The 13,775-nt window shown below is 35.9% G+C and overlaps 1 long non-coding RNA gene across 1 annotated transcript in view; it reads right to left on the bottom strand.

The window, feature by feature from the left end:
* Window positions 1-13,775, bottom strand: part of LOC116471027 (uncharacterized) — a 41,730-nt gene that overhangs the window by 15,724 nt on the left and 12,231 nt on the right. Inside the window, exon 2 of the long non-coding RNA XR_004248726.2 lies at window positions 1,615-1,646. This is a non-coding gene — a long non-coding RNA (uncharacterized LOC116471027). The remainder of the gene's footprint in view (window positions 1-1,614; window positions 1,647-13,775) is intronic.

Raw genomic sequence — 13,775 nt, forward strand, 5'->3', positions numbered from 1 at the left:
AATGGAAGTACTCACCTTATTGGGCTCCTGTGAGGATTATACAGGATAAAATATATATTGAGTACCTGACAGTGAATACTTAATAACTGATGGTGGTGGTTGTTACAATTTTTGTTTTATTGTTACTTAGGAATGCTACAGATCAAAAATTAGAGGACACTGACCTGCATTTAGAGAAAATGAGTCAAGAAATAGACTAATGGCACTGGAGTCCTTGACTTCAATTGTCTTTAATATCTAGTGAATTCCCATGAGCCACTTCGCTCATCTCTTTGTATTTATTTATATATATATTTTTGAGACAGGGTCTTGCTCTGTTGCTCAGGCTGGAATGCAATGGCCCTATCATGGCTCACTGCAGCCTCAACCTCCTGGGCTCGAGCAATCCCTCTAACTCAGCCTCCAGAGTAGCTGGGACTACAGAAGTGCACCACCAAACCCAGCTGTTTTTTTTTTTTTTTTTTTTTTTTTTTTTTTTCAGTAGAGATAGGGGTCTCATTATGTTGTCCAGGCTAGTCTTGTACTCCTGGGCTCAAGCAATCCTCCTGCCCTGGCTTCCCAAAGTGCTGGGATTGTAGGTATGAGCCACTGCATCTGGCCTATCTCATAATAAAATCTCTTAGTGCTTACTTTTATTTGAGATATAACTACATTCACACAGAAAAGCCATACCTAGTATCAGAATCCTCCATATGCCCAGATTGTTTATCTACTTTATTAATTCATCTAAGACTTATTAGAAGACTTTATCATATTTAAATATGATTAAACTAAAACTATTCGGAAGAGTTGGTCACAGCATTCTTTTCTGTCCCTTTTAATAGTAAACAGACATTGTATATGTAGATACCAGAGTCACTTATTATTCTATGCATCCAACTTCAAATTTCATTAACCCCGTCTCAATGAAGCAGCTAATGAACAAACACATGTGATGGTGTGAAATTATTTGGCAACCTACATAATTTTAATAAAAACATCATTTTAAACCTTTACCATCTGTCTTTTGCTCTAATTATAGCTGCAAGAGGAGTAAAATTTTGGACAGTGTCACAGAATAAGGCATAAGCGATTAAATGTTTTGCATTTTTAATCAATGGTTATAATCCAATATAATTTATTCATTTTTTAAGAAGTAGAAAGCAAGAGCCTATGAGTGGGAAATGTCTTGAATTTCTCACCAAATAGAAAATAAGCATTATAAACCATTCAAATAATAGAATACTAGTTTATAAACATTATAAACCATTCAAATAATAGAATACTAGTAAGTGATTAATAATGATGCAACATACATAAATATTTTTTAAAATTAATCAAAATAAGTTTAAAGTAAAAAATTCTTGTGACTAAATGACTCATGTATTAATGTATGCATGTATATGCATATGTACATATATTATAAAGTATGTGTGTGCATATATACATACTTAAATACAGTTTTATGTGTGTGTATATTTATGTAAACACATACACTCCCAACCCTCAAAAACTATGTGAGATAAATGTTTGTTGTTTTAAGCTACTAAGTTATTAGCAGACTTGTTGAGCAAAATGGACAAGTAATACAAACGTATAACACAAATATAACTTCACAGAATCCCACAGGCATACCTCAGAGATGTCGCAGGTACAGTTCAGGACCACTGCAATAAAGTGAAAATGACAATAAAGAGTCACATGAATATTTTGGTTTTCCAGTGCCTATAAAAGCTATATTTATGCTATGTTATAAACTGTTAAGTGTGCAATAGCATTATGTCTTAAAAAGGAATGTTAATAGTTTAATTATAAAATGCTTTATTGCTAAAAAAAATACTAATGATCAGAAACACAAACTGAGCACATACTCTTGGAAGAAATGGCACCAACGGACTTACTCGACACAGGGTCACCACAAATCTTCAATTTGTACAAACCACAATATCTTCAAACCACAATAAAATGAAGCACAAGAAAACAAAAAAAATATTTCCCCACAGTTGATCCTGAGAGAAGGATTTGAGTATGTGTGATGGATTTAATAGTGTATTACTTGTCTATTTTTGCATAACAAGTTTCCTGATAGCTTATAGCTTAAAACAACAAATATTTATCTCACATAGTTTCTGAGGGTTGGGAGTATGGAAATGGCTTGATAGTTCTTCAAAGTCTCTTCTAAAGCTATATTCAAGTTGTCAGCCACCTCATCTGAAGGTTTAACTGGGACAGATGTTCTGATTCTGAAAGGGCTCACTTACATGGCTGTTGGCTGGAGGTCTTAGTTTGTTGCTGGCTATTAGCAGCACATACATAATTTCTGCCACATTCTCTTTATTAGAGCTCTGTGAGTAATTCCAGTTCATACTCAAGAGGAGGGAAATTAGGCTCCACCTCTTGAAAGGAGTATTAAAAACTTTGTAGATTTATTTTAAAACCACCACATTAATTTAATCTCAGGAGGGACTAGTAGAGGAATAGGGATATAAGACGGAATGCAAAGAGTTCAAAACAGGGTATACTAGTGTGCAGGCTAATAATTGTTGTGGGCAACTGGCCTTAGTTTCCCATGGAATCCTCTGGGAGAAGGTTTGGAATATGCTTTTGTTAGTTCGAGTACTCTGTGAAGCAGAATAAACATGCAATACATTTATTAGAGGAAATGTCTATTAAGGATAAATGGAAGGAAGAAAGAGTGGTCAGAGAGATCATTTAGAATGCAGTCCAGGTCTACCACCTGCGGAAGGAGGATTTGACAGGGAGAGTCTCAAACATCAGTACAATTCTAAGAGTTTTAGGCCGATACACATTAGAGGAATCCCAGACCTAGCAAGAATGGGCTGGCATTAGTAATTCACCCTGCTCAGTTTTCCACTTAGAGTAGCTCTGAGGAAGTATGCCTGCTGAGCAAATGTAGTGGGGATCCAGAAAGCTGGCAGCTAGTACTGTCTGTCAACTATGCTCCTTGCAGAGCAAGATCTGGTCATAGTTTCACAGATTGTACATTTCACCCACTGCATTGCACAACTCTGATTCTCAATGCAAGTTTAAGGAGTGGCATCACCATGTTTCCTATGACCCTCCCTTATTTCAGGGAAACTTAGACTGGTAACACCAGCTACACGATCCACCGCTGTAGTTGGTTTTGAGGTCATAAATTATACTCATCATTTCTCTTCTCCTCTCTCCTTTCTAGAAAATCCCCCAACCTTCAGCTATTACTTTGACAGATCTTGGTGCCTAATCATGTGTTGTGATCCAAACCTTCATTCCTGAGGGCCTAAGCCCTTGGAAATCATGGGCTTCTCAGGCTATAATTGTTGTAAATGTCCACTCAGTTACAATGGGGATGAGAGTACTCAAGAGGTCCACATGGGTAACCCATGTTCTATATATTTGTCTACCTTTACCATCGATACAGGTGCAGTCCTTCCACCTCCTGCTTATAACCATCAATTACTCTAGCCAAGATGATGACTCCTTTCTTCACCTGGAGTCCAAAGTATCCTGGTAGCAGCTATAGCTTTTATTTTAATGTTAACCTTGCTATGCCAATTGCAACCATTTTGACCATTAGGTCATTTGTTGACCAGTCCCAAAATTTCATTTTACCTTTGTTTTCTCCTGCTACTCCTGGCACTACTTGTGTTAGTTTGGATTTTTTGAAAAGCAGGCAAAATAGGATTAGATATACAAGAGATTTATTCGGGAAACACATGTGAAGAGTAAAGAGGAGAAAGAGGTTAGAAGGAAGACTCTTCAGATCATGGTACAGGTCTGATCTCTGTGAAAAGAGGGGAAGAAAAGATGATTGGTTAAGAAGACACTCCATAAGCTTTGTCAGGCTAATGGAGAATGCTGCAGCCTTAGTTTCTCTTTAGAAGTGTCCCACATTGAATAGGAATAAACCACCACAATGTCTTAAAGTCATTCCATCTGAGTTTCAAGGAAGCTAAGATTTTTATCTTTTAATTCTCATCATTGGGCCAAAAACTGTTTCCTGGGGCATTGACTCGGCAACACTTCAACTGAAAGAATGTTCTCAAGAACAGCATCATTGATGCTTTCAAGAAGGTATCATAGGCATGCGCCAGTGACGGTCTAGGGGATATTTGTGCAGCACCAACAGAAATTCCTACAAATGTGTTCATATTCACATATATATTTTGAAAAATAAAATCTGAAAACTGTAAATAGAAAGTTAACATTGATGATATTTGAGTGATTATATTTGAAGCTTCTGTTCAGCTTTTGATTTTTTTTGGATTCTGTGATAATTTAATCTTTTATGGCATAATTTAATTAATGAAATTAATTTTATGTATGATTAAAATGCTATATAGCAAAATGAAAATGCTTATATCATTCATGGGAGCCAGAAGAATACAAACGGCATGGATTACATATATGTAATATATGTTTAAGCAAACACACAGGGAAAAAATGTAAAAGTGATAGTTATACTGTATGATTATGGTTACTTTTTCCTTTTTGTTATCACAAACAGAAAATGTATTGACACAGGCAAACAAAGAAAGAATCTCTTACAAGTTCCCACTATTACTTTACCTTTTACCTCAATTAAATTGAAAGTTGGAACTGGATTTGTCCAACAAAAGGTTTAAGAATTGAATTTGCTTTGAATTGTAATACCCAAATATCAACCTCATATTCACATTTGGAAAAAATCGTAACAAAGTATTTGGTGAAAAATAGTAATGTGATGTTACTATAAACATTTTGTATAAACTGCAACTGAATTAGCATTTCAATAATTACAGAAGAAAAACACCAATGCAGAATGCCACAGAGATGGCCCTGCTGCCAAACATCATAAAGCCATCATACATCTCTGCAGGAAGGTCATGTAGTTAAGGTCCTTTCTTCTCTCCTGCAAGGTTGTTCTTTTCTATTGGCAAGAAGGGGCTGTTGATGGGATTCTGCTTCAGGAGGCAAAAGTAAAAAAATAAAATGAAAATCATCTCAAATTTAGATAGATGTCAATTCATATCAAAGGACAAAGACTTGGCTGCCAACCAAAACTAAATACCTAAAGAAGAATGTCGAACACATTTGACATTTTCTTCACACTTTAATTTGTTTTGGATTCTGTTTAAATTGACTAGATTTTGAATACCCTTCTTTGAGTTCTAGTTATTTTGCATTTGGTCCTAACTGTAGCCCACCTTCAATTTGACTCTATCATCCTACCACCACTATCCCTGAAATCAGCACTACTTTTTTTTTTCTTTCTTTTTACAGAGGAAAAAATACGAGGTCCACATTACAACCTGTGTTTTATGGTTTTCATTTTTAGAAATTCAATGTGTTTGGTTACACACAGACATAAACATGGGAACAATAGACACTGAGGACCCCAAAAGGGTATAAGAGGGAAGGAGACAAGGGCTGAAAATTTCCTATTGGGCACTATGCTCACTATATGGGTGACAGGATCAATAGGAACCCAAAACTTAGCATCACACAATGCACCTATGTAACAAACTTGCACATGTACCTCCTGAACCTTAAATACATTCAATTTGCTTGTTGTTTTACATAATTTTTTCAAATTTCTCGTTTTGATATTGCAACCTTATATTTGGAGAATTTTCCCTTTTGTTTTTATGCTATTTGCTTTATTTTTTGGACATTGTTTCCTTTTACTAACATACTTAGTCTGATATGTGATGTTTTTTAAGTAATTTCTTTTGTATTTTGGTCATAGCTGATTTAATACTCCTCCACTGAGTTCTGAGGATCCCTGGGACTTTCCAAAACTATTCCTGAGATCCCTGAACACTCAATTAGAAAACCTTTAAAAATTACTTGAAGCGTTTTGGATCATCTGGCTGCCTAAGACTAAATATTACTATATTTGAGTGGCTATGTTTGTATATTCCATGTTATTGGATTGGCAATAGCAGTACTTTATCACAGGCTAATAAGGAGTTGGGAGGGAAACTGGACACAATAACACAATTCAAACCTACAAAACAGTAAATAGTGTCACTGATACACACATAAAAATCTTGGTACAGCTTGAAATGGAAAATTTTATGACAGTTCGCCTGGAAGAGCCTGTGCCTAAGAAGCTGGTATCCACATCATGAAAGACAATTTTGTTTCAGCAAAACAGCATTATTTGTCAAAGAAAAATTAATGTTGTTAATTTGAATTTTATTGTTTTTATAGTTTATATTTAATTTGTTTGGCTTTATAATTTTGTGAGAGCTATTAGCATAAGGGACTTATATCTGGTTTAATTTTTCCACCATTTTAAATACTATTGCAATTAACATATATTATTATAAGATTGTCGGTTTATGATTTTTTCCTTTAAAAATGACATATATATTTTTCAAGTATAAGAAGCTCTAGACTAAGATATAGCTTATAGTGAAAATTTCTGAAAACCAAAAGTGATAATAAAATAATAAATTCAATAGGGCAGTGGTCCCCAAACTTTTTGATACCAGGGACCGGTTTTGTGGAAGACAATTTTTCCATGGACTTAGGTAGGGAAAATGGTTTCAGAATGACTCGACTATTGCATTTATTGTGCACTTTATTCTTATTAACATTGCGTTGTAATATATAATGAAATAATTATACAACACTCCATAATGTAGAATCAGTGGGAGCCCTGAGCTTGTTTTTTTGCGACTAGATGGTCCCACCTGGGGGTGGTGGGGGACGGTGACAGATCATCAGCCATTCGATTCTCTTAAAGAGCGTGGAACCTACATCCCTCACATGCACAGTTCACAACCAGGCTCCTACTCCTATGAGAATCTAATGCTGCTGCTGATCTGGCAGGAGGTGGAGCTCAGATGGTAATTTGAGTGATGGGGAGTGGCTGTAAATACAGATGAAGCTTCACTCGCCCAGGGCTCACCTCCTGCTCTGGGACCTGGTTCCTAGCAGGCCAGGAACCATACCGGTCCCTGGCCTAGGGGTTGGGGACCCCTGCAATTGTCCACACATGCAGAATTCAGATGTTTCCTTCTACTTCTAGAAAATCTGTGGAAATAGATTTCTTGACCCCCGTACTCTTCTCTGAACTATTTCAGAGATTTTGAAAGGCATGAGTTAGCTAGCTAGTTAATCTCATAATATTGCCAATTATTTTCTTCCAATTAATGACTAGGCATTTACTTTGATCTGTACCTCATTATTTCTAACATGTTTGGAGAGTATTTCTCGACTGCCATTTTCACATTTCACTCATATCTTTTTCATGTGCCTCTGTTCACGTGCCTGTGTTCAGTTGCATCTGTTTCTTTCTATTAATATTGGTCAGAGATGATGACAATCATGCCTTAAAAATAATCATGTTCATTGTATTTATCTTCTATTGTGGCTTTTAAGGTTATCAGTTTATTTCATGACTCTTACAAAATATTTTGGAAGATAATCTACATCCATTTTTCTCTTGAAAATCAAGAAGACATGATAATTGTTCTAAAAAAGTTCTGATACATTAAAGAATTATGTAGCTTTAAAAAATATTATGAAGTAAATGATACGTAAACTCATTGGAGAAAAATGATATAAACAAATGGTAGCATATTTATATTATTTTATAGGAGGATGAGAACGAATTAGAGGGAACAGATTAATGCAAAATACTGTGATCATTGTAAACCCATTAAGTTCAGTCGGGGAACTGAATACTATTATTTCTTTTCTCAAAATATTTTTATGTTGATGGATCCAATCCATTGTACTTTTCTTCATTAAACACAGGGCATGCATCTCTCCTTAAAATCTTCAGCATTGGCCAGGCGCGGTGGCTCACGCTTGTAATCTCAGCACTTTGGGAGGCCAAGGCGGGAGGATCACGAGGTCAGGAGATCGAGACTATCCTGGCTAACACGGTGAAACCCCGTCTCTACTAAAAATACAAAAAATTAGCCGGGCGCAGTGGCTGGCGCCTGTAGTCCCAGCTACTCGGAGAGGCTGAGGCAGGAGAATGGCGTGGACCCAGGAGGCGGAGCTTGCAGTGAGCCGAGATCGCGCCACTGCACTCCAGCCTGGGTGACAGAGTGAGACTCCGTCTCAAAAAAAAAAAAAAAAACAAACTTCAGCATTGTTTGTCTTGTCAATTATATGGTTCAACAATATAAAATTAAAATAGAATCATCACCTAAACCATTGGTATTGACAAATAATGCTTTTATTCTCATAATCAGTGGATCCAAGGGAAAAAAAAATCAAAGATGAAAAGTCAGTAACAAGAATCTTATCCATTAGAAAGCGTGATTAAGAAAATGAAGTGTGGCCGGGCGCGGTGGCTCACGCTTGTAATCCCAGCACTCTGAGGCAGGAGAATGGCGTGAACCCGGGAGGCGGAGCTTGCAGTGAGCCGAGATGGTGCCACTGCACTCCAGCCTGGGCAACAGAGCGAGACTCCGTCTATGAAGTGTATTCTCCAAATTAAAAATCTGTCTCAGTGAGATTCTCAATACATAGACCCATATTGAGTTTGAATTATTATAATCTAGTAGAATTTACAGAAAGTTTGCAATTATTATTCATGGTTCTTTTTGTTTTTGTTTTGTTTTGTTCTAAGGATAGCGTCTTGCTGAGTCGCCCAGGCTGGAGTGCAGTGGCCTGATCTCGGCTCACTGCAACCTCCGCCTCCCTGCAACCTCCGCCTCCTGGGTTCAAGTGATTCTCCTGCCTCAGCCTAAAGAGTAGCTGGAATTATAGGCATCACCACCAGCCCGGCTGATTTTTATACTTTTAGTAGAGGCGGGGTTTCGCCGTGCTGGCCAGACTGGTCTCAAACTCCTGACCTCAGGTGATCCACCCGCCCTCGCCTCCTGAAGTGCCTGCAATTATTAATATTAATTCATGTTTATGTTAAAAGCTTCCATTACTAAACATCTAAAACCAGAAAACAGAAGAAGCAATGACCAAGATTCCAAGTCCATGGTATGCAATATCGCTAGAATGGTTAGCTATTAATTCAATTTGTTAGATTGTGAAGATAGAATCTTCCGTAAGTCAGGATTTAGTATGCAGGCCAGTCTAATGAAAATGCATAACCTTGCCAAAAGGGGGATCTGATGAGAACCATGAACAGTAGGCGTGGCCATCTTTTTTTTTTTTTTTTTTTTTTGAGACAGAGTCTTGCTCTGTCGCCCCAGGCTGGAGTGCAGTGGCGCGATTTCAGCTCACTGTAAGCTCCGCCTCCCGGGTTCACGCCATTCTCCTGCCTCAGCCTCCCGAGTAGCTGGGACTACAGGCGCCAGCCACCGCACCCAGCTAATTTTTTTTTTTTTTGTATTTTTAGTAGAGACAGGGTTTCACCATGGTCTCGATCTCCTGACCTCGTGAGTGATCCGCCCGCCTCGGCCTCCCAAAGTGCTGGGATTACAGGCGTGAGTCACCGCACCTGGCCCACGCGTGGCCATCTTAAGTCACCACTGGCCGTAGAAACCCAGAGCACACGCACTATTACTTACGTATTCAAAATACCTTCATGTAAAATAGACATCACCTGCTCATCACCTTTATGACGAACAAAAACGATTTTCATTTTTTTCACAAAATACACTTTAAACCTAAGAAATTCTAATACATGATGATGAGTAGCACATAAACAAGAAAAATGCCAGATTTCTGTCTTAATTTTTTCTACAATGTGGAAACTATCTGTTCCATTCAGTAAATAAGTTGACACCAGTAGGTTATATATCTTGAAGGTTTCGTTTTTGTATTTTTCTTTTGGTTGGTGAAAGTCACATTATTTCTTTACATATTTACCATCAGAAATGGTAGAAAGTCAAAGCATAAGGATATTTCAATATCATACTTTCTTTAAGGAAATAAAAAAGCAATGGTCAGATTTTGTGACACTACACTATTTCAGAAAACTCAGACACTTGCCATTACTTATGTGCTACTTCTGAAAATGTTCTTGTCTATTTATTAATACTATGAAGGTTACCATGACATCTTTAGCAAAAAGTCACATTTTTCTGTCCCTGGAAAACTGATCTACTTTTTAAAAGAAATACTGGTGCCACCAATATAAATATTCTGCATGTATCCATTTTTTTATTTCACAATTTTTTTAAAGACAGCTACTTGCTGAATTTATGCCTCAAATTGCTCAAATGCCATTTTTTCCCCTCTACATTACCACCATGTTTTAAATCGCATTTGTTCTAAAAAAAAAAAAAAAAACCATGGAAAAAATGACTTTTAATACAAAGAGTTGGAATGGATGTTAAATGAGACAGATGGAGTAAATGAGATTGCTTTTCCATTTCTTTCCCACTATTTCAGGCAGAAGTAAAGCCACATCCTACTATTTTGAAAAGCTATAAAATATCATCTCTCCAGTAACGAATACTTGATCAACTGGCGATATTTTCAAAACTCCTCTTACATCTAATGGAACTACAGGTCTATCCTGTTCCTAGTGTTGACCGTATAACTAATACACTTCAGCTAACAATCCAATTCGTTTGTGAAAAAGAAATAGACTGATTGTGAAGAAAATCGCTACAGCAAAAACATACTCAGAAGCTGTCTGACAGAGTTACAAAAGCCTGTCATGCATAAGGTCCACAAGAAGCCTAAATGCTTTGGGTTACTGCTTAAAATGTGTAATCACTATAGGAAGCATGATTTACAAAAATCAGTGCAAACTACATGGTGGGTGTGTGGTTATTTTTTAATATATATCCCCTATTTAGCCAACAACAAAAGTGAGTGGGGTTTGGTGGCTCTATGACTATTTTATAATAGAAGAATCAGCCTTTTAAACCTAACTCATTGTAGATATTAAACATATATAGTCAAATCATCAGGGGCACAAGTAGTCAATGATTAATTTTTTTTTCCTCAAGGTCTTCTTCCCTTTAAGAGAACATAAATAGGAAACACTGCCTATCTCATTTTGAAAAGACTGACAAAAAAATTTAGAGAGCAAAGGAAGAAAGGGGAGAGGAAGGGAGGGAATGGAAGAGGAAACAAATATTTAAAGGCCTTTTTTTCCTGACCCTATAAGCCCTAAATATATTGTATAAAAATAAAATATAATTATATTTTAGGAACCAAGTAAAATAAATATAGACTCCTTTGCCCAAGTGAACTTTACCCAATTCAAACAGTCAATATTCAGTCATCAAAATGAATGCTAAAAGCAGTAATGTTCAGGAAATTAATAAAGAGCATTCTCTCAATTCTCCTATATGTGGGAAAACCAATGCCAGGGATATCTATTTATTTTTCTTTCCTACCACTGAAAAGCAAAGTCTTATTACTGAAGATAACCTTTTAAAATGATAATATAAAAATAAAATAGGATTATATTCTATCTTCACACCAAGTGCTATATGATATTCTTTTGTTTTTATCTGGAGAGAAGAATTATTTCAAATATTTACTCTAGTTGAAGAGTTTAATAGAAAATAAATGAGAATTTTTAACCCAAAGTGTTTTTTTTTCTAGTTTTTACCGTGTTATTCATATCAAAAGCCTTTTAGCTCTGAAAGTAGGCCTAAATCTATAACAGTACTAAATGCAATTTATCTACTTTATACATTCTATAATTTGTCCTCTGATCCTATTATTGTACCATTTGTTTAGCCAAATGGTCACACAGCTTTCAAGTTGACAATATAACTTCACTCTATGAATCTTAATCTTATTCTTGCTTCTTTTGAGACTACCTACGAAAGGATTTTACTTTACCTGTAGCATTTATTATCCATTTAAGAGCTTTTTTTTTATCTTACCCATTTGTAAAAATGATAGAAATTGAATCATTAAAAAGAGTAGAATATTTTTCCTTAACTTAGAGAGCAATAAGATGTGTCGTTTTTTTCTATGTGCCTTTAGAATATGATAAATATTTTACAGTTTTCATATTCATACCTGAGCAAGGTGTTATACTGGTTCACTTTTATTGATAAGAAAACTAAAGCTCAGTGATGATATAATTATTCTTGTTTTGCTCATTTCTTGAGATATGGAACTGGGCTTTAAAGCTTGCTTGTTTAAGGGTATAAGCTCATAACACTATGCTTATTTCATCCTTAGAGTTATGGATCCTATCTATGTAATCATGTGTGGAATGTAGGGATCGAGTCTTTTTTCTATTTGTACACTTTCAATAGTATTCTATATAAGGTGTGCAACAACATTCAAATGAGTAAATAATTCAATGAATAATTGTAATAATGGTACTTTTCAGTTAGCAGCAGCATGGTTGCTACTCTCAAATGTCTTCAAAAAGTTGCACTTTTAGATTTTTATCAGGCATGTTTTTACGAGGCATGTATCTCTTAGAGTGTATCTCACTTGCATAGAAAACTTATTTAAATACAAGCTTCACAAATAAACATGTAAACCTGAAACAGCAGCAAATAACTCATAGCAATACTTGATATGTTGCATCTCTTAACTTACAAAATAATAACAGGTTTTTATTTTATACTTCATTGTATAAATTTGTACTATAAGATAGATGATCTTAAAAATATTAAAAGCCACCTTTTTATAAACTAGGTGTTTATGCATAGTCATAAGGGGTTAATTGAGCATAGAAAGAACACACTTGAGACTCCAAATTGAATAATTTTATTTGTAAACAGGTACTTAGTGCACAAGAAGCCATTACACATGCAATTATCTGACTTCAATTAATTGTGTGCATCTCTAAGGAGCGACTTAAGAATGTTTGTTTCAATTTCACTGGCTTTAAGGCCTGATATCTATAAACATTTATTTTACTTACGCTATAGCTTTCAACTTTGGAAAAGACATTGCTAACAGCAATTATTATGCTCCTGTGAGGGAACATTGGAACTGCCGTAATCATACCCCAGGTTTAAGCCCTTTTCCATTCAGCCCCCTCACTCCTCACACACAAACACACAGGGCCAGAAACAAAATAAAGTTCAGGCTTCTCTAAAAGATGGAAAACGATGTGTTAAGAAATATGTGTTTGTAAATAAGAAACTGCTCTCAGTTCAATAGCTCTTTATACTGTGTGCATTCCCCATCCACCTGTAGAATTTCAGAAGCCTCATTTAGGTTGCCTGATCACCTATGCTATTATTCCTGTAATGACCCAGAGATCAACTGTGCCAAAGTTAAAGCAAAGAGAAGACACGCTATGGCCCTTAGAAGATGGCTTCAAAGCTATCATTCTACAGGTACCTTTTTCCTATCTCTTCAGTCATGAAGGAACATTTCTCACATAGTTACTGGAAGACCCCTTTACTGGGCTTTCTTTTCACTTAGAAATTTAGTTCTACAAACATATGATTGATCTTCTTCCTCCTTATTATTCTCCTTGTTTTCTTCTATCTCTATTTCCTCCTCATCCTTTTTCTTTTCTTCCTCATAACCTCAAAAAGGTAGAAACTATAAGTCCAAAACAGGTAGGAGAAAAAGACTATGAACTCCTAAGCAGAGACCCGATGTTCTCTATCTTTCTACCCCCCAGCCTTCAAAGGAGTGATTGGGATGGTCACAATAATCAACAAGTCATTGCTAGATGAGCATTTTTTTTCACTGAAATATCAAAATAATAATGCCATTCTGGAAATCCTTCTGGAAACTGCCAGTTTGAATGTGCTGAATTTCAATCAGCTCTTTTATTTTCCTATACTTTTATCTATTATATACAACACAATAGGTGAAATTCACTTTTGACATTGGATTACAATAAAATATTCATTGTCTATCTCTACCACATATTGAGGACAGGAATTGCTATAAGACTATGAAACGATATGCAAAAAAGTCTATAGAACCCTCAGAGATAGTTT

This window comes from Hylobates moloch, unplaced genomic scaffold (genome assembly GCF_009828535.3).
Source record: "Hylobates moloch isolate HMO894 unplaced genomic scaffold, HMol_V3 SCAFFOLD_6, whole genome shotgun sequence".
Lineage (NCBI taxonomy): Eukaryota > Metazoa > Chordata > Mammalia > Primates > Hylobatidae > Hylobates > Hylobates moloch.